This window comes from Anomaloglossus baeobatrachus, chromosome 8 (assembly GCF_048569485.1).
Source record: "Anomaloglossus baeobatrachus isolate aAnoBae1 chromosome 8, aAnoBae1.hap1, whole genome shotgun sequence".
Taxonomy (NCBI): domain Eukaryota; kingdom Metazoa; phylum Chordata; class Amphibia; order Anura; family Aromobatidae; genus Anomaloglossus; species Anomaloglossus baeobatrachus.
This window is the reverse complement of record NC_134360.1, coordinates 62,675,307-62,702,456: the sequence shown is the minus strand read 5'-3', so window position 1 is coordinate 62,702,456 and position 27,150 is coordinate 62,675,307. Positions and strand designations below refer to the sequence as shown.

The 27,150-nt window shown below is 46.9% G+C and overlaps 1 pseudogene; it reads left to right on the top strand.

The window, feature by feature from the left end:
- Positions 1–27,150, top strand: part of LOC142249821 (inter-alpha-trypsin inhibitor heavy chain H3-like) — a 191,578-nt pseudogene that overhangs the window by 9,574 nt on the left and 154,854 nt on the right.

The window sequence follows — 27,150 nt, the reverse complement described above, 5'->3', positions numbered from 1 at the left end:
TTGGTTTTCATTAAGTTGCCTAATAATTCTGCACAGTAATAGTTACCTGCACAAACAGATATCCTCCTAAGACAGCCAAATCTAAAAAAAAATGCACTCCAACTTCCAAAAATATTAAGCTTTGATATTTATGAGTCTTTTGGGCTGATTGAGAACATAGTTGTTGACAATAATAAAAAAAATCCGCTAAAATGCAACTTGCCTAATAATTCTGCACCCAGTGTAAATTGTAGAAGTAAAAGGTGTTCATATTTTACATGCTGCAGTTTCATTTTTTTTTTAAATTATGATTTTCTTCAAATGTTTAATGTACGCCCCTACATGAAAAATATTTTGCACAGTTTAATTTTTTGTTATTCTGTTTTTGCTTTTCAGAAAAGAAGCATTGGAAAGGTAAGATGTTTTGACACCCATAACATGCAGAATTTCCAATATTACTGTCCTAATTTCCAGCTTCGATAAAGATGTCTGAAATTGCCACACGGAGTTTTGCTCTAGACTCGCTGAGTTTCATGGCGGCATCAGTCGTTGTTCAGACCCCAGACTCTGACACTCCTCACTATACCTTCTCTGGTGCTTCTCAGTTGCATAGGCAGGCTCGGGCGTTGACCAGCTGTGTGCATGTGACGCCCTGGGCAAGCCAGGGGTCACAGGTCACAACACCACACGCACCCCACATTCCCTGCAGGAACACCAAGGTCAAAACACAAATCCTTGTTGCCTTCCTCCAGGGGCTGATGATCACACCAGGGGGTGGAGCCAGGCGGTTGGTCTCCACCCATCGAGGAGTTCACAGCCCTGGAGGCGGGAAAACCAGGCAGTTTAGCTCAGGCAGAGCTTGAGTGAGGAGTAAACAGTTGCAGATGAGTGTTAGAGTTCAAAGTGTGAGTAGTTAACAGTGGAGGTGTAGTGAGAGAAGGAAGAAGTGACAGAGAAAAGTGACAGCAAGAAGCCTGAAGTTAGTCCGGGTGTGTGCCCCGGACTGAGACAGCAAGGTTGGCAGACGGCGGTGACCGTCTGCAGGAGAGATTGCTCGGAGGTTGCCGAAAGGACCATGGGCGGGTGGTGACCCGGCGGTACCGGAGCGGTATACAAAGAACAGTCAGCACCAGGGCAGGGGCCTTTCGGATCCCGGCAAGGCTAGGAGTCGCCATAATTTGCCAAATCCGTCAGTGAAGGGGACCACTGGGTCTCCCAACAACCAAGTCCTGATTGAAGGCAACAGTCCGACCGTTAAGGGGAGACACCGCCACCGCCAAGGCACCAGTTTCCCAGGGCCAGCGCCTGCGGGCAAGAGAGGGGCTCCTCCGGCTCATATCCAGGTCGGGGAGCGGGTTACCGGTGGGAATCCATCGCTACCAAAAGACTATACATAGGTGCAGGGAAGAGACCGTCACCGCTAACTGTAGGGAACATCAGCACCGTAGCCGTCCGAGGGACCCGTCCAACCAGCCGTTTGTTTACCGAGAACTTTGTCATCATCCTTTGGCTGAGTGAGTACCTCCGTGCCGTGCGGCACAGTGCTGCCCCTGCGCCCCTGCACCTCCACAGGCCCCATAACCCGCCTGTCCACCATCCCAACCCCATCACTGGGCCCCGGGACCACCAAACCCCTTACCCACGGAGGGGCGAATCAACAACTGACTTCTCCATACCACCACTCCCGGGCTCCCCAGACAGAGCAGCGGTGGTGTCCACACAATCACCACAACCGTGGGTGGCGTCACGGACAATAAATTATCCCAAAAACCAAACCCCTTTCACTCACGGGCGAGGAGCGCCGCTTGAGTCCCTGGGATCCGGCCCATCGCTCGAGCCACCGAGCAGCAGCAGGCCGCAGCGGCAGCCGGACCCGAGCAGTGGGAGAGCGCAGCGTCCCCTCCTCCACCCGCGACATGCACATTAGTGATCGGACTACCAGGAGTAGTGTTGAGAGAGTAGTTAACTATTCGTACTCGCTATACTGTTAGCGAGTACTGTCCGCTACTCGCATATACATTACGAGTAGAGGGTGCAATGTAAGTCAATGGGAAATACTCGCTAAGTAGCGAGTAACCCTAAAGCCATACTATTTGCTACTCGCACCATTCTCTTACCACATATCCCCCTTATGACACATTGGGCGAGATACGTAGGGGCTTCTCCACTCAAAGACCTGGCGTGACTTCACATACATCTATATGGGTGAGTTCCTTGTCTAGTGCATGGCTATATTTATTTCCTGAGATCTGTGAGTTACCTACACAGGGTAGCGCATATATACTCCTTTTAGTGGTTCAAACTCAGGGCTCCTAGCCCTTATAATCTATCACTTAGACAGCCTCACCCATTTTTATTAATTTTGTCTCCCTTTCTATCATATTGACATTTACTGTGGCCTCTTTTCATAGTAGGAGTATTATTAACTTTGTGATTATATCCGCCTGTTACACTTTGTATAGGGAATTTTGTGCCAGTTTTTCTCTTTGTCCTCATTTACCCTGTTATGACCTCATATTTATGTATATGTACTTATATTGATCCAAACATATATATGTATTTAATAAAAATAATGTTTTATATGCAGTAATCATGTCTTGGGCTATAATGTTTTTACAAACACCTTTTTCTGGCACACAAAGTCCTTTTTGCTGTGTTAGTTTTCTTCTTGTTGCTAGGACGTGTCGATACGGCCTACAGAAAGCCGTGAGAGTGTTTCCATACTTACAGTTTATTGTGTTATCACTCAACACTAAGCAGGAGTTAATTTCTGTTAGCCTGCTGGTTACCTTTTTGGTTACAGAAGATCACAGGTACTCCCCTCCTTTTTATGATACAGGAATTTGTCTTCCTGTGCCAACTATAGCTTTCTTGTACACCGATCCATGTGCTGTTGGATTCCAGTCTGGTGATTTATTGCATGTTACTTGGTGTGCAGTGGAATGCATCCTGTTGTCTGGTTATTTCCTCACTGCTTTAGTTTTCCTCCATATCACTTGTTGTCTGCTTATGCTGTGTGAGTGTGCTGTGTGAGCATGCTGTGTGAGCGTGCTGTGTGAGTGTGCTGTGTGATAGAGCTTTGGTTTCCCCTGTTTGTCCATCACATCACTCTTGGTGTTGACATGCTCATGTCCATATCCCCCCTTCCTGGGGTAAGGAGGGGATACTACACCAGAGCTAGTCAGGAGCAGGGGTAGGATGGCGGCCTAGACATCGTCACCATCAGAAGTATCTCTGGGATCAGGGACAGCTATGCCCCCCTAGCCAGATGGCCAGTTTAGGAGCCCCGGTCCCCTATTATCCCCTGCCATCCCGTGACAGGAATCTGGTAATTTATTTTATTCAAACTGTACTAAAAATAATCTTAAGTGTGTTGATCCCATTATTTTTAGTGTTTCTTCCCCAACCAATATTCTTTCCTGACCATTCTAGATGGAGCACAGAAGGATACAACTCACTTCATAAGGGCTCATTCAGACCTCTGTTATTTTCACATATGCAAAAAATCATAACTAGTGCCATCAGTGTCTTAGTTTCATCAGTGCTTGGTCCATGACTCAGTTTTTACCATCATTGTTTCATCAGGTATTTTCACAAATGAAAAAATAAATAAATTACAAAGATTCTACGATCCTTTGCAATGTTAATCATGGATGGCACATGGACTGTATATTGATGCTTTCCGTGTGCTCCAAGTGATTTTCATGGACCCATTGACTTGTATTGGTACTTTTAATTTCTGATGCCGGAAAACAATATGGGCACATGAACAGCCCCATACACTATTATGGGAACTTGTTCTATTCGTGAACATCATGGATAGAACACAAACATCTGAATGAGCCTTATAACATATTAAGCAAGTCATATAGGTCTATACAATAATTTCTGGATAAAGTAATAATCACATCTATATATTTTGTGCCATGCAGTCAGTGAATGATATAGAAGTCTACAGTGTAATTATCAGCAGTCAAGTGACATCTCGCTTTGCCCATAATGTCATCACAAGCCGAGCCGTTAATCGAGCCAACGTATCGAAAGAAGCCAACTTTAATGTGGATCTGCCAAAAACAGCCTTTATTACAAATTTCAGCATGTAAGTGTACCATTTTTAATGTTTTTCTTCCTCCAAATATGTCTTTTGTACAATTTACTTAGGTTAGTTAGATGTCAATAATTTAGTGTCAAGCAAATGGGTTATTCCTGTTCTCATTCTTCTTCATGTTCTTCTTCTTGTTCTTTTCCTACTTCTTCTCCTTGTTCTTCTTTTTTTTCTTCTTGTTCTTCTCATTCTTCTTATTCTTCTCATTATTCATGTTCTTCTGCTCGTTCTTCTTCTCATTCTTCTTCATGTTATTCTTTTTCTTCTCCTAGTTCTTCTCCTTGTTCTTCTTCTTGTCCTTCTTCTCATTCTTCTTCTTCTTCTTCTTCTCATTCTTCTTCTTGTTATTCTCATCGTTCTTCTTCTCATTCTTCTTCATGTTATTCTTCTTTTTTTTCTCCTAGTTCTTCTTCTTGTCCTTCTCATTCTTCTTCTTCTCATTCTTCTCCTTGTTCTTCTTCTTGTTCTTCTTGTCCCTCTCATTGTTCTTATTCTTCTCATTATTCATGTTCTTCTGCTCGTTCTTCTTCTCATTCTTCTTCATGTTATTCTTTTTCTTCTCCTAGTTCTTCTCCTTGTTCTTCTTCTTGTCCTTCTTCTCATTCTTCTTCTTCTCGTTCTTCTTCTTGTTATTCTCATCGTTCTTCTTCTCATTCTTCTTCATGTTAATCTTCTTTTTCTTCTCCTAGTTCTTCTCCTTGTTCTTCTCCTTCTTCTTGTCCTTCTCATTCTTCTTCTAGTTCTTCCCTTCATTCTTCTTCTTGTTCTTCTTCTGGTCCTTCTCATTTTTTTTTCTTGTCCTTCTCAAATTTCTTCTTGCTCATCTTCTCGGTCTTCTTCTTGCTCTTCTTGTTCCCTGGAAATTGAGACTTCCTGAACATATGAACATATATGTTGGCCACTTGGTAATGTTATCAATATATTTGTGATGATTCACTTGAGGATTCTTGAGGTCTCTTTTTTTGTCTCTTTGCTGAAAATAGAAAGTAGGAAGCTGCTTGCTTGTTCTTGCATTTATAGTTGCGTTCGCAACCAGATTCCCATTGATTCGACACATCAATCTCTTGCTGAAGAGGACCTTTAGAAGATGTTGTTATTAGGAATTGTGTTAAACGTTGCAGACATTACCTAATATTCAATAACCCATACATATAGTTACTAGTGTTGAGCGAGTATGCTTGTCACTACTCGGTACTCGCACGAGTATCACTGTACTCGGGCTACTCGGCGGGGACCGAGTAATCTCGCGATACTCGTGCTGTACTCGTGGTCTTCATCCCTGCATGTTGGCGCTCTTTTGAGAGCCAGCCCTCATGCAGGGATTGGCTGGCAGACCACTGCAATGCCACAACCCTGTTAGTTGTGGAATTGCAGTGATTGGCCGGCCTGACCAGCGTGACCGAGCCTTTATACCGGCGGGCGCGCTGTGCTCTGCACACAGCCATCCAGACAGTCAATGCAGGGAGAGTGTTGCTGCTTCAGGGAAAGGTTTGCGGCCCTTTATAGTTATTTCTGTAGCAGGGCTGCAAACAGTGTGACCAGAAGTCCTTCTCAGGACTATTGTAGTTGTATACAGGCAGGCAGGGTATAGCCAGGTCGGAGTACAGGAGCAGAGTCCTTCTCAGGACTATTGTTGCTGTATACAGGCAGGGCAGGCAGGGTATAGCCAGGTCGGAATACAGGCTAGTGACCAGAAGAGTCCTTCTCAGGACTATTGTAGCTGTATACAGGCAGGCAGGCAGGGTATATAGCCATTCCTAGTGGTTACCGTATACCAGCCTTCACCATATCTGGGGCTGGTGTACACAGTCTAAAACAGTCCTGATAGTGTCAGACTTCTCAGTAATTGTCGCTCCTAAAAAGCTGTTAGGTTCTTAGTGCGTCCGTGCGTGTATTTAAAAACCGCACGTGTGTGGCTGTCGGTGGCAGTGTACAGGTGCACTTGTGTGCGTTTTGCACAAACTAGTATATAACGCACAAGTCTAGTGAATAATACACGTCAGTTAGCAGTGTCTGATAGTGTCAAACTTCTCAGTAATTGTCGCTCCTAAAAACCTGTTAGGTTCTTATTGCGTCCGTGCTTGCATTTAAAAACCGCACGTGTGTGGCTGTCAGTGGCAGCGTACAGGTGCACTTGTGTGCGTTTTTCACAAACTAGTATATAACGCACAAGTCTAGTGAATAATACACGTCAGTCAGCAGTGTCTGATAGTGTCAAACTTCTCAGTAATTGTCGCTCCTAAAAACCTGTTAGGTTCTTATTGCGTCCGTGCTTGCATTTAAAAACCGCACGTGTGTGCCTGTCGGTGGCAGCGTCAGGCTCCACATTGTCTCTGGATAGAGACGTGCATGATGGCCTGTAAACCTGAAGTGCCCATTGTAAGGAAGTGGGTCTATTGTAGTATAGCCCTTTGGCAGGGCAGCCAAAAATTGGGAGGCTCCACATTGTCCCTGGATAGAGACGTGCATGAGGGCCTCAAAACATTGTTCCCATTGCAAAGGAGCGGGTCTCCTGTCGTTGTAATGCCCATTCTGAAAGAATAGGCGAAAAAATTTACCACTGGGGGTATACCTGAAACAACGGCCTAACTATTGTAATGGTCATCATTGTGGCGCATGAGGAGAAGGAGGAGTAGTCCAGCAATTAGCCAAAGTCCAGAAGTGTGTACCCATGGGTGAGTGGAGGTACATGGCAAATTCCCGTTACAAACTTTAAATTCCGCTGTCATTTGCTGGTGAAGTCTGGCCCAATCCAACCCTTGTTCATCTTGATCAGAGTCAGCCTGTCAGCATTTTCAGTTGACAGGCGGGTGCGTTTATCTGTAATGATTCCACCTGCGGCACTAAAAACACGCTCTGACAAAACGCTAGCGGCAGGGCAGGCCAGGACTTCCAAGGCGTAGAGAGCCAATTCATGCCACGTGTCCAGCTTGGATACCCAATAATTGTAAGGCACAGAGGAATGTCGGAGTACAGTTGTTCGATCTGCAAGGTACTCCTTGAGCATCTGGGCAAACTTAGAATTTCTTGTGGCACGTGAGGGGCTGAGAAAGCTGTCCCACATCTTAAAGACTGTTCCCCTACCTCTGGCGGATTGGACTTGTGCCCCTCTCGGCTGTACGCCTTGGTTGTCCACTGATTCCTGACCTATGCCGCTAGCGTTTTGTGAGGGGAATGCTTTGCCTACTTCCGTGACTATGGCCTTCTGGAACTGCTGCATTTTGCCTGACCTCTCCGCCTCGGGATAAGAGACATAAAGTTCTCCTTTTAGCGTGGGTCTAACAGTGTTACCAACCAGTAATGATTGTCGGCCAAGATGTTCTTAACGCGAGGGTCACGAGACAGGCAGCTTACCATAAAGTCAGCCATGTGCGCCAGACTCTTAACAGCCATCACTTCAGTATCCTGACCAACACGATGACTGAACATGCTGTCCTCCTCCTCATCCTCCTCCTCATCATCTACCCTGTCCTCTGGCCAGCCACGCTGAACTGAGGATATGACTGCATGTCATATCTTCAATTTGGCCGGAGAGTTGCTCCATGTCTTCATCCTCCTCGTCATAGTCCTCCACTGCACGTTGTGATGAGACGAGGCTGGGCTGTGTGTTATCACCCACACCCACTACTGTTTCTTGCTCCAACTCATCGCCGCTCACCATCTTGGTGGAGTCCTCAAAGTTTTGGTGGATGGTACATAGGTCGGACATCCATCTCCACTCCTCAGGTGTTATGTGGGGAGTTTGACCCATTTCCCGACGGCTTAGGTGATGCAGGTACTCAACAACTGCCCTCTTCTGCTCACATATCCTGACCAACATGTGCAGAGTTGAATTCCAACGCGTGGGGACATCACACACCAGTCTGTGAGCCGGAAGATGCAAATGGCGCTGAAAGCCGGCAAAGCCGGCTGAAGCAGTAGGTGACTTTCGAAAATGTGCAGACAGGTGGCGAACTTTTACCTGCAGATCAGACAGCTCTGGGTATGACTTTAGAAACCGCTGAACCACGAGGTTGAGCACAAGGGCCACGCATGGAACATGTGTCAGCTGGCCTCGCCTCAAAGCCGCCACCAGGTTCTGGCCATTGTCACACAAGACTTTTCCTGGCTTTAGGTTCAGAGGTGTGAGCCAGTGATCTGCCTGCTGTTTCAGAGCTGTCCACACCTCTTCTGCATTGTGGGGTTTGTCACCTATGCAGATTAACTTCAGCACAGCCTGTTGCCGCTTCGCCGAGGCAGTGCTGCAGTGCTTCCAGCTTGGGACTGGTGTGGAGGGTAAAGTGGATGAGGATGCGCAGGAGGAGGAGGAGGCTGAGGAGCATGACATTCCGGAGCTGTAGAGTGTAGGTGAAACCCTGACTGAGGTAGGGCCTGCAAACCTTGGTGTGGGAAGAACGTGTTCCGTCCCTCGCTCAGACTGGGTCCCAGCTTCCACAATATTAACCCAGTGTGCCATCAACGAGATGTAGCAGCCTTGCCCACAAGCACTTGTCCACGTGTCTGTGGTTAGGTGGACTTTGGCTGAAACAGCATTGTTCAGGGCACGTGTGATGTTTTGTGACACGTGGTTATGCAATGCGGGGACGGCACACCGGGAGAAATAGTGGCGGCTGGGGACCGAGTAACGTGGGACAGCTGCCGCCATCAGGTCGCGGAATGCTTCTGTCTCCACCAGCCTAAAAGGCAACATTTCCAGCGCAAGCAGTCGCGAAATGTTAGCATTTAGAAGTGTGGCATGTGGGGCGTTGGCAGTGTATTTGCGCCTGCGTTCAAAGGTTTGCTGAATGGATAACTGAACGCTGCGCTGGGACAAGGACGTGCTTGATGATGGTGTTATTTCTGCGTGGGCAACTGCTGGTGCAGGGCCGGAGGAGGCTTGACATCAGCAAGCACTGCTCCTCGACTCTGTTGTACATCCCACAAAGTCGGGTGCTTGGCTGACATATGCCTGATCATGCTGGTGGTGGTCAAGTTGCTAGTTTTGGTACCCCTGCTGATGCTGGCACGGCAGGTGTTGCAAATGGCCTTTTTAGAATCATCTGGAGCCAACTTAAAAAACTGCCAGACTCGGGAAGACCTAACATTTGTACAGGCACCTTGTGTCGTGTTGTTGTTCCGGGGAACGGTTGCCTGACTTCTGCCTGGGGCCACCACCCTGCTTCTTACTGCCTGTTGGGATGCTACGCCTCCCTCCCCCTGTGCACTGCTGTCCTCGCTCTGCATATCCTCCTGCCAGGTTGGGTCAGTTACTGGATCATCCACCACGTCGTCTTCCTCTTCCGCACCCTGCTCCTCCTCCTGACTTCCTGACAATTGTATCTCATCATCATCCACCCCTTGTTGAGACACATTGCCAACTTCGTGAGAACGTGGCTGCTCAAATATTTGGGCATCTGTACATACAATCTCGTCATGACCCACTTCAACAGGAGCTGGCGAGAGGCCAGAATGTGTGAATGGAAACGTGAACAGCTCTTCCGAGTGTCCGTGGACGTGTACTCGGCCTGGTGGTAGGAAGGAGGATCAGGTTCTGAAATGTGCGGTGCAGTATCACGGCTACAGACTCTTGACCGTGTGGAAGACAGAGTGTTTGTGGTGGTGCCAATCTGACTGGAAGCATTATCCGCTATCCAACTAACAACCTGTTGACACTGGTCTTGGTTCAAGAGCGGTGTACTGCTGCGGTCCCCAAGAATTTGGGACAGGATGTGCGAGCGAGTAGATGTGGACCTTTGTTGTGGCGAAATTAGAGCTTGCACACGACCTCGGTCTCTGCCTGCACCACCATCACGTCCACTTCATTGTTCGTTGCCAACGCCCTTGCGCATTTTGCAATGCTGTGCTGACGTGTATTCACTAGACTTGTGCGTTATATCCAAGTTTGTGCAAAACGCACACAAGTGCACCTGAACGCTGCCACCAACAGGCACACACGTGCAGTTTTTAAATGCAAGCACGGACGCACTAACAACCTAACAGGTCTCTATCCAGGGACAATGTGGAGCCTCCCAATTTTTGGCTGCCCTGCCAAAGGGCTATACTACAATAGACCCACTTCCTTACAATTGGCACTTCTGGTTTACAGGCCATCATGCACGTCTCTATCCAGGGACAACGTGGAGCCTCCCAATTTTTGGCTGCCCTGCCAAAGGGCTATACTACAATAGACCCACTTCCTCACAATGGGCACTTCAGGTTTACAGGCCCTCATGCACGTCTCTATCCAGGGACAATGTGGAGCCTCCCAATTTTTGGCTGCCCTGCCAAAGGGCTATACTACAATAGACCCACTTCCTTACAATGGGCACTTCTGGTTTACAGGCCATCATGCACGTCTCTATCCAGGGACAATGTGGAGCCTCCCAATTTTTGTCTGCCCTGCCTAAGGGCTATACTACAATAGACCCACTTCCTCACAATGGGCACTTCAGGTTTACAGGCCCTCATGCACGTCTCTATCTAGGGACAATGTGGAGCCTCCCAATTTTTGGCTGCCCTGCCAAAGGGCTATACTACAATAGACCCACTTCCTTACAATGGGCGCTTCTGGTTTACAGGCCATCATGCACGTCTCTATCCAGGGACAATGTGGAGCCTCCCAATTTTTGGCTGCCCTGCCTAAGGGCTATACTACAATAGACCCACTTCCTCACAATGGGCACTTCAGGTTTACAGGCCCTCAGGCACGTCTCTATCCAGGGACAATGTGGAGCCTCCCAATTTTTGGCTGCCCTGCCAAAGGGCTATACTACAATAGACCCACTTCCTTACAATGGGCACTTCTGGTTTACAGGCCATCATGCACGTCTCTATTCAGGGACAATGTGGAGCCTCCCAATTTTTGGCTGCCCTGCCTAAGGGCTATACTACAATAGACCCACTTCCTTACAATGGGCACTTCAGGTTTACAGGCCCTCATGCACGTCTCTATCCAGGGACAATGTGGAGCCTCCCAATTTTTGGCTGCCCTGCCAAAGGGCTATACTAAAATAGACCCACTTCCTTACAATGGGCACTTCTGGTTTACAGGCCATCATGCACGTCTCTATCCAGGGACAATGTGGAGCCTCCCAATTTTTGGCTGCTCTGCCAAAGGGCTATACTACAATAGACCCACTTCCTTACAATGGGCACTTCAGGTTTACAGGCCCTCATGCACGTCTGTATACAGGGGCATTGGTGAACCTCACAATTTTGGACTGCCCTGGCAAAGGAAAATACTACAAAGACTCACTTCCTCAAAATGGGCACATTAGACTCAAGAGGCCTTCATGTACGTCTTTTCTCAGGGACATCGGACTGCCACCCAATGTTTTCACGTAAAATCTTTCATGTAATCTCCAAAAGTAACATACACCAGCTCTATCTCACTATTGTGTATGTGCCCTTAACATTTCCGCCATGAAAATTCATTTTGGTGTCATTTTTGAAGGTTTTCTGGTGAGTCCGTAAAAATGGCATAAAACGCGGACAAAATTGTTCACAGCTGTGATGTTTGAGTGATAAATGCTTCAAGGGGTCTTCCCCATGCTGTTGCCATGTCATTTGAGCACTCTTCTGAGACTTTTGTGACATTTTTAGGGTTTCTACATGCTGCCGGGGGTCATTTCATAAAAATACTCGGGTCTCCCATAGGATAACATTGGGCTCGGTGCTCGGGCCGAGTACACGAGTATCTTGGGATGCTCGGCCCGAGCCTCGAGCACCCGAGCTTTTTAGTACTCACTCATCACTAAGTTACTAATTGGAATTTTGGAATTACAGGATAATTGATGGTGTAACATATCCAGGAGAAATTAAGGAAAAGGAAGCTGCAAAGAAACAGTATGAAAAAGCTGTATCCAGGGGCCAAACAGCCGGACTGGTCAGGTAAATGCTAATCTTCATTGTGTCAAAGGGAAATCAAAGATCGATGACTCAAAATAAGGGTCACATACAACATGGTTTGGACCATTGAAAAGTTCTGTGTTTGACATTTTAATACGTTTTCCTATTTTCTTTAATGAAAATAACTCAAATGTGTCTATGGTAGAGCACATGGGGCTGTGCAGAGCGCCATCTGGATGTACAGTACAGACCAAAAGTTTGGACACACCTTCTCATTCAAAGAGTTTTCTTTATTTTCATGACTCTAAAAATTGTAGATTCTATTAATTAAAACATATGGAATGAAATACTTAAAAAAGTGTGAAACAACTGAAAATAGGTCTTATATTCTAGGTTCTTCAAAGTAGCCACCTTTTGCTTTGATTACTGCTTTGTAAACTATTGGCATTCTCTTGATGAGCTTCAAGAAGTAGTCACCGGAAATGGTCTTCCAACAGTCTTGAAGGAGTTCCCAGAGATGCTTAGCACTTGTTGGCCCTTTTGCCTTCACTCTGCGGTCCAGCTCACCCCAAACCATCTCGATTGGGTTCAGGTCTGGTGACTGTAGAGGCCAGGTCATCTGGAGTAGCACCCCATCACTCTCCTTCTTAGTTAAATAGCCCTTACACAGCCTGGAGGTGTGTTTGGGGTCATTGTCCTGTTGAAAAATAAATGATGGTCCAACTAAACGCAAATTGGATGGAATAGCATGCCGCTGCAAGATGCTGTGGTAGCCATGCTGGTTCAGTATGCCTTCAATTTTGAATAAATCCCCAACAGTGTCACCAGCAAAGCATCCCCACATCATCACATCTCCTCCTCCATGCTTCACGGTGGGGACCAGGTATGTAGAGTCCATCCGTTCACCTTTTCTACAAAGACACGGTGGTTGGATCCAAAGATCTCACATTTGGACTCATCAGACCAAAGCACAGATTTCCACTGGTCTAATGTCCATTCCTTGTGTTCTTTAGCCCAAACAAAGTCTCTTCTGCTTGTTGGCTGTCCTTAGTAGTGGTTTCCTAGCAGCTATTTTACCATGAAGGCCTGCTGCACAAAGTCTCCTCTTAATAGTTATTCTAGAGATGAGAAGGTGTGTCAGCCAGGGAGAAGGAGGAGTGATAGTGTCAAGGGAGGAATTTGGGTGAAGACTGCTAATGGAGACTTCGTTCAGGATATCAGAGACGGTACCGTATTAGCTATGTATATCAGAGCCGATATTAATGTATCAGACAATGAATACATGAGACATGTTCTCCTTGAGCCAGCATCACCAACTGAACTCGTCTATTCAATAGATCCAATTATACAGTATGCATGAATAACCTTGAAGCCAGAACACAGAATTTAAGGGATTGTTCCACCTCCCAGTTTCTCCCAGCATGTCATTAAACACGTCTTTGTTCGTTAAAACATTCTTTCTGTGTGAAAGCTACTGATAAGACTTTGCAGCTTCACATTCAGGCTTCATTATCTTTGGTTAACTCCTTCATGACTACACAGCTTAGAATTATATTATGGGTCTATGCGATGGCTACATTATGCAACTACATCTATATTTTGATTATTTACATACACAGATATTCTTATTACGTTTAAACAAACAAGTTATAGCTCAGGCCACCTCCACAATAGAAACCAGTGTGAGTCAGTTTGTGATTCAAGAGCAGTTAGTGAGTTGTTTTGTTTTGGGGAGTGAAGGAGAAGTGAGGACACCCTCAGAGGAAGAACAACAACTTTGGGTGTGTGTGACAAGGACAAGGGAGCAAGTGTCAGCAAAGAAACTACGATGGTGGCAGTTCTGTTAAGCAGGCGAGTGGGGGTACTCTGGGACTGAAACAGCTGTAATGCAGCGGTAGAGTACTGGACTCTGTGGAACAGCCTTGAAGAGACGGTGGATTCGGTCAGTCCAGTGGTGCATTTAATAGGATGGTAGCTAGCAAAAGCTTCTCTGAATTAGTTTAATGAAAGAATGGAGTCACCACTATTGCCGTGTTGTTCATCTGTAGCATTCACAAATATTGTGCCCTCGGCAAGAACTACTATGCTAGTGCCTCTGTATTGCGCAGAAGAAAGCTACAAGTGTAATGCCTGGACATGGAAACCAAATACCTCTCCAGTGGCTACAGCATCGAGCTACGTTACAGTAAGACCCCAGGTTATCAAGAAGCCATCTTCCGTCTTATGGATAAGGGATAACATCTACTGTATACCTGGTATAAGTCTTTAATCATAGGACAAATAACAGCTAGAATCAGATGTAAGCAATTGGTTTCCAAATACTTTTTAGACTTTTTGGAGACCCCAAGCCAACTAGAGAACTCCCCAAAGAACACTAACCCTTCTCCAGTTTTACAATGTGGCTCCAGACTGTGGTGGCCGTGTCATTCCTTGTGAAGGCATCTTAGCCGACCACCATTATCATCAGTAAACCTCAACAAGAAATAAAGAAATTAACCAAACAACGGCCAGAATCTCCAAAACACTGAAGAGATACCAAAACAAAAAAAAATGGAGAAAAAAACCCTGGAGATTTCTATTTTTAATAGTATAATATTTTATTAATCAAACACATTATTTGTTAAAAGATATAAAAAGGTGTAAGGCAGGTCAGAATAAATACAATGGAAGCAGGGCTTTTTAATTTACATGCCAATTAATGTACATACAAAAATCAGTCCAGCAGAGAGAAAAAACTGTGTAAAAATTCTTTAAGGGAAACAGTTAAATGCCTAGTAAAAATATAAATTCGCAAGCCATAAAAAAAATCCTAATTAGAAAATAATAATAATAAAGTGTCAAGTGCACATAATTTAATTAGACCAGTACATACAAGGAATAGGGCTTAAGAACATGCTGATTAGGAAATAATAGTAAAGTGTCAAGTGAACCTAGTTTCATCAGACAAATACATGCAAGGAATAGGGCTTAATGTATACCAAATGTCCCCTCTCATGGAACTAATATAAGCATGTAAAATTCACATATGGCATCCAAAGTGGAGGTGTAATTGCAAAAATATATCATAGAGAAATAAGTTCACCAATATAATATCCTCTCTCATAAAAGCTGAACAAACAATACATGTAACCACTTGATATATGGTATAAAAGATAAAGACATAGTTACCAATGTAAATATTGCAACTGCAATGACATAAATCCTCGACGTACGTTTCGCTACGGCTTTATCATCATTATACTACATATAGAGTTTCATATACTGTATGTGTCACACTAATATAAAGCTCTGGTTTTACAGGGCCTCTGGCAGGAAGACCGAAAAATTTACTGTGTCAGTTAATGTGGCTCCTGAAAGTAAAGTAACATTCAAGTTGGTCTATGAAGAAATGCTGAAACGTAACCTTGGAAAATATGAAATGTTCATCAAAGTTCAGCCAAAGACTCTAATCAGAAAATTCGAGGTAAAGTTCCAGCAGCAACATTTTAACATGACAAAATACAGTAGTTGAGGTTTGACTCATACATTGCTCACTAACACAGATTTAGGCCTCCTTCACACATCCGTGTCTCCAGTACGTGTGGTGTCCTTTTCCACACATACTGCAGACATGGACACACATCGACCCATTAAATTCAATGTGTCTGCGCATACGTTCATGTTTTCACATGGACCGTGTGTCCGTGTAGAGCACACTCATGTCTGTGTGCTCCACATGGCGACATGTCTGTTTTCTGCCGGGTGTCACACGGACTGCACACTGATGTGAACCGTGTGACATCAGTGTGACACGTACCGGAGAAAACACGTCACTTAAAAAAAAGAATTTGCCACCGGTTATGCCAACACACATACTGGGTTTTCCCAGGTGAATACCAGCGGTTGGCATCTTGAAGTAGCTTTGCCACCGGTTATGCCGTTGTTGTAGTGGTGTCTTTTACTCTATACTTTCAAGAAGAATTCAAGGTTTCTGAACCCCTAAAATGACATGACTGATTATTACACCAGAAAAAATTGCTGCAAATACTGAGTGTGTGCACATACCCTAAAATGTTGTGGTTGTGATGGAACCCAGTTCATCGATTATACTTTATACTAGTAATTTTTTATTCCTTGTATTTCAGATTGAAGTAAACATACATGAACCTCAAGGAATCAACTTTCTAGACGCCCAAGCATCTTTTCTAACAAATGATCTGCAGCCTGCTATAGAAAAATCTTTTTCAGGAGAAAAGGTGATCAGTTATACGTAACAACAAAATTTGTAAAATTCACGAAATTTACGTGCCAATAGATGCAAATCTCACATATACAGTTCGAAGGATGCTTATGTATTATGCTGTGTATATACTGTATATACTGTATATATAAAGAAGCTACAGACAAAGATCATCATTAGATACACACGTGTTATTAAATAGTCATGTAGCATCCACATAAATTTTGACTTTACATTTTTCTTGTCTTCAGGGTCACGTGTCTTTTAAGCCCACAATAGATCAGCAGCGCTCGTGCGCCAACTGTATGACCACTTTACTGGATGGAGATTTTACCGTCACCTATGATGTTAATAGAGAAACTCCTGGAAACATACAGGTGAGGTGTAATCATTAGAACTCACCCAGCGGCAAACGTAGTGTGATGACTGCCACAAGGTGGCGCTAGACACTACTTGTATGCAGTAGATGGAGAGGTAGTCAGGCAGTCCGAGATCATAAACCAGGAGGACACGACAGTACATGGTGGGCAGACAGAGACGAGGTCAGGATAAAAGCCAAAGGTCAAGGTTCCAGGAGAGTACGTTCCAGATACAGGGAGCATGTGAGGACGTGGTCAGGAGGAAGTCAGAGGTCAGAAGCCAAGAAGAAACAACAGAAACAGGGGAGGACAGGCAGAGACGGGTAAACAGTAGTCCGGGGTCGAGAGATCAAGATCTGAACACTGAGCACCACGGGAGCCAACAGCACAACTGTAAACAGGACCTGAGCTAACACGCTCCCTAATGAAGCAGAGCAATCACCGGGAACGAGAAGCATCCGCGAGAGCACCTCCCAGGACTAGCATTGAACCCAGTGCTATGAAACAACCAGCAGAGCATTCATCCTGAAAAACGCTCTGCACCATAGGCAACTTATACCAGCTCTGCAGGAGAGCATGGCAGAGCAATACAGAAAATTCTGCACAAGGAATCGAGACACATGGGTTATTAAAAGGGGCCATAACACATTTATATGTTATCCCCTACTGATAGGATATGAATTTACTGTTTGAATGAGGGTCCGACCACTGGAAACCCCACCAATTCCCAGTGTTGTCCTCTGAAGGTAGCGCTTGGCTATTTCTGGCAGTCCATTAGAGAATGAATTTCACACAGGTGCACGTGTTTGACAAGTTTACTCAGACTGAACTCTAAGGGGTACTTTGCACACTACGACATCGCAAGCCGATGCTTGCGATGCCGAGCGCGATAGTCCCTGCCTCCGTCGCAGCAGCAATATCTTGTGATAGCTGCTGTAGCGAACATTATCGCTACGGCAGCTTCACACGCACATACCTGCTCTGCGACGTCGCTCTGGCCGGCGACCCGCCTGCTTCCTAAGGGGGCGGGTCGTGCGGCGTCACAGCGACGTCACAAGGCAGGCGGCCAATAAAAGCGGAGGGGCGGAGATGAGCAGCCGTAAACATCCCGCCCACCTCCGTCCTTCTGCATAGCCGGCGTGAGCCGCGGTGACGCAGGTAAGCTGATGTTCCTCGCTCCTGCGGCTTCACACACAGCGATGTGTGCTGCCGCAGGAACGAGGAGCAACATCATACCATCGCTGCAGCGAAATTATGGAAATGTCGGACACTACACCGATGATACGATTACGACGCTTTTGCGCTCGTTAATCGTATCAAAAAGGATTTACACACTACGATATCGACAGCGACGCCGGATGTGCGTCACTTTCGATTTGACCCCACCGACATTGCAGCTGCGATGTCGTGGTGTGCAAAGTGCCCCTAAGGTACTGCTGTTCTTGTGGTCAGTGGGGGATTCGAGTGGTCGAACATCCATTGACCAATATGTTATCCCTTATCCATTCAATAAGTAAGAACTGTTATTTTACACAGCTGGAAAACTTCTTTAAGATTTGGAGTATTTTAACATTTCTTTTTGGCAGTGTTTTTTCCGCTTGAGAAACATAAAGTGTAGGCATTAAAAATGCTTCATACTTTACCGTACCCATGTTTTTTTAAGCGTTTATGATTCATTTTTAATGTATTCAATTGGATGGGTAAAAAATGTAGCAAAAATGCTGAAAATCTTGACATGCTGCGGGTTTAAAAAGACAAACTGCTGCTTCAAAAATACAAGGAAACAAAAGTGCAGTGAGAATGAGATTTCAGAAATCTGCTACATCTGTAAAAGCTAGTTAACTAGCTACCAACTCAGTGAGGGAATCAACTCTTTCAGTGTGTGTGCATATCTCATACAAAACTGTGCAACTTTTCCAACATTCAGAGCATATACTGTACAGTCATATGAAAAAAGTTTGAGCACCCCTATTAATGTTAACCTTTTTTCTTTATAACAATTTGGGTTTTTGCTATTTCAGTTTCATATATCTTATAACTGATGGACTGAGTAATATTTCTGAATTGAAATGAGATTTATTGTACTAACAGAAAATGTGCAATCCGCATTTAAACAAAATTTGACGGGTGCAAAAGTATGGGCACCTCAACATAAAAGTGACATTAATATTTTGTAGATCCTCCTTTTGCAAAAATCACAGCCTCTAGTCGCTTCCTGTAGCTTTTAATGAGTTCCTGGATCCTGGATGAAGGTATATTTGACCATTCCTGTTTACAAAACAATTCCAGTTCGGTTAAGTTTGATGCTCGCCGAGCATGGACAGCACGCTTCAAATCATCCCACAGATGTTCAATGATATTCAGGTCTGGGGACTGGGATGGCCATTCCAGAACATTGTAATTGTTCCTCTGCATGAATGCCTGTGTAGATTTGGAGCGGTGTTTTGGATCATTGTCTTGCTGAAATATCCATCCCCTGCGTAACTTCAACTTCGTCACTGATTCTTGCACATTATTGTCAAGAATCTGCTGATACTGAGTTGAATCCATGCGACCCTCAACTTTAACAAGATTCCCGGTGCCGGCATTGGCCACACAGCCCCAAAGCATGATGGAACCTCCACCAAATTTTACTGTGGGTAGCAAGTGCTTTTCTTGAAATGCTGTGTTTTTTTGCCTCCATGCATAACGCCTTTTTGTATGACCAAACAACTCAATATTTGTTTCATCAGTCCACAGGACCTTCTTCAGAAATGTAACTGGCTTGTCCAAATGTGCTTTTGCATACCTCAGGCGACTCTGTTTGTGGCGTGCTTGCAGAAACGTCTTCTTTCGCATCACTCTCCCATACAGCTTCTCCTTGTGCAACGTGCGCTGTATTGTTGACTGATGCAAATTGACACCATCTGCAGCAAGATGAAGCTGCAGGTCTTTGGAGGTGGTCTGTGGATTGTCCTTGACTGTTCTCACCATTCTTCTTCTCTGCCTTTCTGATATTATTCTTGGCCTGCGACTTCTGGGCTTAACAAGAACTGTACCTGTGTTCTTCCATTTCCTTACTATGTTCCTCACAGTGGAAACTGACAGATTAAATCTCTGAGACAACTTTTTGTATCCTTCCCCTGAACAACTATGTTGAATAATCTTTGTTTTCAGATCATTTGAGAGTAGTTTTGAGGAGCCCATGATGCCACTCTTCATACGAGATTCAAATAGGAGAACAACTTGCAAGTGGCCACCTTAAATACCTTTTCTCATGATTGGATACACCTGCCTATGAAGTTCAAAGCTCAATGAAGTTACAAAACCAATTTAGTGCTTTAGTAAGACAGTAAAAAGTAGTTAGGAGTGTTCAAATCAAGAAATTGATAAGGGTGCACATACTTTTGCACTGGTCAAATTTTGTTTAAATGCGGATTGCACATTTTCTGTTAGTACAATAAACCTCATTTCAATCCAGAAGTATTACTCAGTCCATCAGTTGTTAGATATATGAAACTGAAATAGCTGTTGCAAAAACCCAAATTGTTATAAAGAAAAAAGGTTAACATTAATAGGGGTGCCCAAACTTTTTCATATGACTGTATATATAGCTCTGACAAAATTTAAGAGACCACTGCAAAATTTTCCGTTTTTCTGATTTTTCTCTTTATAGGTATATTTTTGAGTAAAATATAAATTGTTCTTTTCTTCTATAAACTACTGACAGCGTCTCTGAATTTCCAAGCACTAAATTTTGTATTTATTTTCTGAAAATGAGAAATGGTCAAAATAACAAAACAATGCATTGCTTTCACACCTCAAATAATGCAAAGAAAACAAGTTCATCATCATTTAGAAACAACAATACTAATGTTTTTAACTCAGGAACAGTTCAGAAATCAATATTTTGTGGAATAACCATTATTTTTAATCACAGCTTTTACACTGCTTTTGGGTGACCTTATGCCACTTCTGGTGCAAAAATGTAAGCAGTTCTTCTTTGTTTGAAGGCTTGTGACTATCCATCTTCCTCTTGATTATATTCCAGAGGTTTTCAATGGGGTTCAGGTCTGGAGATTGGGCTGGCCATGACAGCGTGTTGATGTGGTGGTCCTTCATCCACACATTGATTGAGTTAAGGTGGCTTTACACGCTACGAGATCGCTAAAGCGATCTCGTTGGGGTCACGGAATTTGTGACACACATCCGGCCGCATTAGCGATGTTGTTGCGTGTGACACCTATTAGCGATTTTGAATCATTGCAAAAATGTTCAAAATCACTTATCGGTCACATGCCCCCCTCTTCCCAATTATCGTTGCTGCTGCAGTAACGATGTTGTTCCTCGTTTCTGTGGCAGCACACATCGCTACGTGTGACACCGCAGGAACGAGGAACCTCACCTTACCTGCGGCCCGCCAGCAATGAGGAAGGAAGGAGATGGGCGGGATGTTACGTCCCGCTCATCTCCGGCCCTCCGCTTTGATTGTGCGGCCGCTTAGTGACGTCGCTGTGACATCTCGGTGACGCCGAACGCACCTCCCCCTTGAGGGAGGGATTCTTCGGCGGTCACAGCGACGTTGCAGAGCAGGTATATGTGTGTGACGATGCCGTAGCGATAATGTTTGCTACGGCAGCGATCACCACATATCGTTACAACGATGAGGGCGGGTGCTATCGCGCTCGACATCGCTAGCAATTGCTAGCGATGTCGCAGCGTTTAAAGCCCGCCTTAGCTGTGTGGCATGGCGCATTGCTGGAAAAAACAGTCCTCAGAGTTGGGGAACATTGCCTGAGCAGAAGAAAGCAACTGTTTTTCCAGGATAACCTTGTATGCGGCTTGATTCATACGTCCTTTGCAAACTTTAATCTACCCAATTCCGGGCATGCTGAAGCATTCCCAGATAATCACTGTTCCTTCACCAAATTTCACAGTGAGTGCAAGACACTGTGGCTTGTACGCCTCTCCAGGTCTCCGCCTAACCATGAGACGACCAGGTGTTGGGCAAAACTGAAAATTAGACTCATCAGAGAAGATTACCTTACTCCACTCCTCTATGTTCCAATCCTTATGGTCTTTGGCAAATTTCAGCCTGGCTCTCCTTTGCTTCCCCATTGATGAAAGGCTTTTATCTAGCTTTACATGACTTGAGCCCTGCCTCTAGGAGCCTGTTACGAACTTTTCTTGCCGTGCACTTCACCCCAGCTGCCATTTGCCATTCCTTTTCTAGGCCACATGATGTCATCCTGTGGTTGCTGAGTGACATTCGACTAAGATGACGGTCATCCCGGTCAGTGGAGAGTTGCTTTCACCCTCTGCCAGTCTGTAGCTTTGTTGACCCAATGTCTGCTGACTGACCTTGTTGTAATGGACTGCGTCTTAGAAATTTTAAGGATGGAGGCAACATGATGCTCATTTTACCCCTCTGCTAGTAAAGCCAGAATTGAGCCCTATTTTTTTCTTACTCATTACTTTCTTTTCAACTTCTTGGGCATGGTTAAAAGTTATTTTTTCATTCCTATTACTTTTGGGCTATCACTAGCACTTGTTTTGCCATCCAGCTTGTCCTATTGCAAGGGGATTGTGAAGATAACAGCAGTGTTTCTTATGCTTTCCCTCGTTAAATAAGATTTGGTTCAGGTGATCGCCTAATCAGAAGCACATTAAGTAGAATGAGGTGAACTCTGGTTGGAATGTAACTGACACTGGAATGGAATGGCTGTCAGACATGTGGAGAAGCTGATTTTTACAAAACTGTGCAGTGGTCTCTTAATTTTTGCCAGAGCTCCAGGAAAGGAGACAAACTCTAGCGCCATCTATAGGAAACAGCAGTGGTGTAGCTACTGCTTTTGCTGCCCGGGGCGGTCGTCAAATTTGCCGCCCCCCTCCGTTGACCGTTGATAATCCAGAAATTTTAAAAAATTTTGAAAACCATCAAAATATTTATTTTTCATGGAACTACAATCAAAGATCTAATTGTAGACTGCTGCTATTAGTCCTAGACTTTCACCTTTTTACACACATGTAGGCCTATTATACACACACACAGCTCTGCTGCATACATACAGACACACACACACACACACACAACTCTGCAGCATACATACAGACACACAACTCTGCAGCATACATACAGACACACAAAACTCTGCTGCATACATAGACACACACAGCTCTGCTGCATACAGACAGACACACAACTCTGCAGCATACATCTATATATATATATATATATATATACATACATACAGGCACACACAACTCTAACTGCTGCATACATACAGACAACTCTGTAGCTGCTGCATACATGCATACATACAGACACACACAACTCTGTAGCTGCTGCATACATGCATACAGACACAACTCTGCTACATACAGACACACACAGCTCTACTGCATACATACATACACACACAACTCTGCTGCACATATAGACACACACACGGCTTTTGGGGGCCTGCACACATGGCTGCTGCAGAGCTGAGGCTGCACCAAGCACAGGGCAGATGTAGAGGAGCTGAGGCTGCACCAAGCACAGGGCAGATGTAGAGGAGCTGAGCCAGCACCAAGCACAGGGCAGATGTAGAGGAGCTGAGGCTGCACCAAGCACAGGGCAGATGTAGAGGAGCTGAGCCAGCACCAAGCACAGGGCAGATGTAGCGGAGCTGAGCCCGCACCAGACACAGGGCAGATGTAGCGGAGCTGAGCCCGCACCAGACACAGGGCAGATGTAGCAAAGCTGAGCCCGCACCAAGCACAGGGCAGATGTAGCAGAGCTGAGCCCGCACCAGACACAGGGTAGATGTAGCGGAGCTGAGCCTGCACCAGACACAGGGCAGATGTAGCAAAGCTGAGCCCGCACTAGACACAGGGCAGATGTAGCAGAGCTGAGTCCGCACCAGACACAGGGCAGATGTAGCAGAGCTGAGCCCGCACCAGACACAGGGCAGATGTAGCAGAGCTGAGCCTGCACCAGACACAGGGCAGATGTATTAGAGCTGAGCCCGCACCAGACACAGGGCAGATGTAGCAGAGCTGAGCCCGCACCAGACACAGGGCAGATGTAGCAGAGCTGATCCCGCACCAGACACAGGGCAGATGTAGCAGAGCTGAGCCTGCACCAGACACAGGGTAAATGTAGCAGAGCTGAGCCCGCCCCAGACACAGGGCAGATGTAGCAGAGCTGAGCCCGCACCAGACACAGGGCAGATGTAGCAGAGCTGAGCCCGCACCAGACACAGGGCAGATGTAGCAGAGCTGAGCCCGCACCAGACACAGGGCAGATGTAGCAGAGCTGAGCCCGCACCAAGCACAGGGCAGATGTAGCAGAGCTGAGCCTGCACCAACACACACGGCTCCTGGGGGCCCGCACACGTGTCACGCTCCCCGGGTCCTCTGCTCCGCTCCCCGGCTCACCTGCCACGCTCCCCGCTCTCCAGCCTCCATTGCCCGCGCTTCCCAGGCCTCCTGCTCCCCGCTCCCGGCGCCCGTCGGCTTCCCAGCCCCTGCCCGGCTCTGCTGCTTCCTCCTCTCAGCTTCCTGCCCTGGCTTCTGGCACCCGGGCTGCGCGCATGCGCATTAGGGCGCGCGCGCGGTCACTGACCCTTTCTTAAAGGGCCAGTGTCCACTAACAGGAAATGATGCACTAAGGTACAGGGTATAAAGGGGTTTAATGTCCAAGGGGGCGGGGCCTGTTCTTCGTGTTTCCCAAGCTAGGAGTCAGGTCTCCTTGTGTTCCTGTGAGATACTTACCTCTCTCTCTTCTAGAGCCGATCCTGCATTGCCATCCGGTCCTGCTGTATCTCGAACCCCGAACGCTGCCTATCTGCCATCCTGACAGTCCGTACCATCTCTGTTCCCTGCGGTGACCCGTCATCTCGCTCCAACGGTTCCGGACCCCGCCTGACATCATCCCGGCTTCCGAACCTGAGCTCCGTCACCCGGACCACCATCAGTGACCCCGTGGTCCCAGGGACTTCTCCATTGTGCTCTAGTGCACGGACTGTCCTGCTACCTAAAGTGCTCCGGCTAGCGGACTCCTTTCCCTCATCGGGGAGTTCGGCCCAGTGGATCCACCTCCCAGGTCTGCCCATCCATCTGGCCCTAACAGTAAGAACAGGCCATGGATCCCGCCGAAGCACTAGCGGCCTTGCATGAGGAACTCCAACGCCAGTGTGAAGTCCAGACCCGCATGCTGAACTTTATGACTTCCGTGGACGCCCGCTTGAACACGCTACAAGCCTCGGTCACATCTTCAGCGCCCCGGGTCTCCACTAGTCAATCCACGGCTCCCGCTCCCGTGGCAGCCTCCTCGGATGCTTCCAGACTTCATTTGGCCTCACCACCCCGGTACGCCGGAGATCCCAAGACCTGCAGGGGGTTTATAAACCAATGCTCCCTCCATTTCACGCAGCTGCCGCATTTGTTTGCCTCCGACCAAGCCAAGGTCGCCTTCATAATGTCTCATCTAGAGGGCGAGGCACTGGCGTGGATGAACCCCTTGTGGGAGAAGGAGGACCCTATGACCAAGAACCTCCAGGAGTTCCTGCAGGCCTTTCGCGGCACCTTTGACGAGCCTGGACGCGCCTCCGCGTCTGCTTCATCTCTTCTCCGGTTACGTCAGGGAACTCTGACGGTGGGTCAATACGCCATCCGTTTCCGCACCTTGGCTTCGGAACTCGGGTGGAATAACGAGGCCCTAACCGCCGCCTTCTGGGAAGGACTCTCGGGTCGAATCAAAGATGAGCTGGCTGGTCGTGACGTACCGTCCACCCTGGACGCCCTGATTACCCTAGCGACTCGAGTGGACATTCGCTTTCAGGAGCGGTCCAAAGAGGTGTCCCGTGAGAGACGTCCAGTACGGCATTCCTCTCCTCCACAGAAGCCCGCCGTACTCCAGTCAACGGCCTCTGGTGTCTCCGTCCATGAGCCCATGCAGATTGACCGTGTGCGACAGTCTGAACAACGTCAAGCAGAGCGGCTCGCCAAGGGCCTCTGCTTCTACTGCGGAGAGGGCACACACCTGCTACGCTCCTGTCCAGAGAGGCCGGGAAACTCCAAAGCCTAGGGTTGGTAGGAGAGGCCACCCTAGGTGCTGGGACTCTCTCAGACCTGGTTACATGGACTGTGCAAGTGACAACGGGAGAGACGCGGTTCACGGCTGAGGCGTACCTCGATTCTGGAGCAGCAGGCAATTTCATCCAGCAGGCCACGGTGGACAAGTACCAGGTGCCTGTTACTCCACTCGCCAAACCTCTTGTGATTGCCTCTGTGGATGGGAGACCCCTCTCTGACACCATCTCCTGGATCACCAAGCCGCTTGAACTGCGTATCGGTGCTCTGCACACCGAGAACATCGCTCTCTACGTCCTCCCACACATGTCACATCAAATCCTGCTGGGTCTTCCTTGGTTGCGGACACACGAACCCTCAGTCAGCTGGGGCACTGGTGATATCACTCGATGGGGGTCTTCTTGCCATGAGAACTGTCTGAAGACCATACAACCCATCCGGCGACCTCCGGTTCCAGAGTCCCTACCGGGACTGCCCTCAGCCTATTGGTCCTTCGCGGACGTCTTTGATAAGAAGGAGTCAGAGGTACTTCCGCCACATCGTCCTTACGATTGTGCCATTGACCTGCTCCCGGGAACTACACCACCTCGAGGACGGATATATCCACTGTCTCCAGCCGAAACAAGGGCCATGTCTACGTACATCACAGAGAGCCTGGCTAGGGGATTCATTCGGAGATCCTCCTCTCCTGCTGGAGCAGGCTTCTTCTTCGTAAAGAAGAAAGAGGGCGACCTACGCCCATGCATAGACTACCGGGGATTGAACCAAATCACCGTAAAAAACAAGTACCCCCTGCCGCTCATCCCCGAATTGTTTGATCGGCTCAGAGGAGCTCGTGTGTTCACCAAGTTGGATCTTCGGGGTGCCTACAACCTGGTCCGTATCCGCTCGGGGGACGAATGGAAGACCGCGTTCAACACTCGCGATGGGCACTATGAATATTGCGTGATGCCCTTCGGCCTGTGTAACGCACCAGCAGTCTTCCAAGAATTAGTGAACGACGTGTTCCGGGACCTTCTCTACGTCTGTGTGGTGGTATATCTGGATGACATCCTTGTCTTCTCTCCGGACCTCCAGACCCACCGAGAGAACGTGCAACTGGTTCTACAAAGACTGAGAGAGAATCGTCTGTACGCCAAGTACGAGAAGTGTGTCTTCGAACAGTCTTCTCTCCCCTTCCTGGGTTACCTCATCACCGATACCGGACTGCAGATGGATCCAAAGAAGGTCTCTTCCATTCTCAACCGGCCTCCTCCTTCTGGACTGAAGGCAATCCAACGCTTTCTGGGATTCGCCAACTATTACCACCAGTTCATTCCTCACTTCTCTGCTCTGACTGCTCCTCTCTCCGCCTTGACCAAGAAGGGGGCTAATCCAAAGGACTGGTCACCTGCGGCCGACGCCGCGTTTGGCTCTCTAAAGCGAGCCTTTGCCTCCTCTCCTGTACTCCACCGTCCAGAGTTAAACCGCCAGTTCACCTTGGAGGTGGATGCCTCCTCCTCGGGAGCCGGAGCAGTGCTCATGCAGAAGTCCTCCTCCGGGAAGATGGTGACTTGCGGTTTCTTCTCCAAGAGCTTCTCCGCGCCTGAACGCAATTACACCAT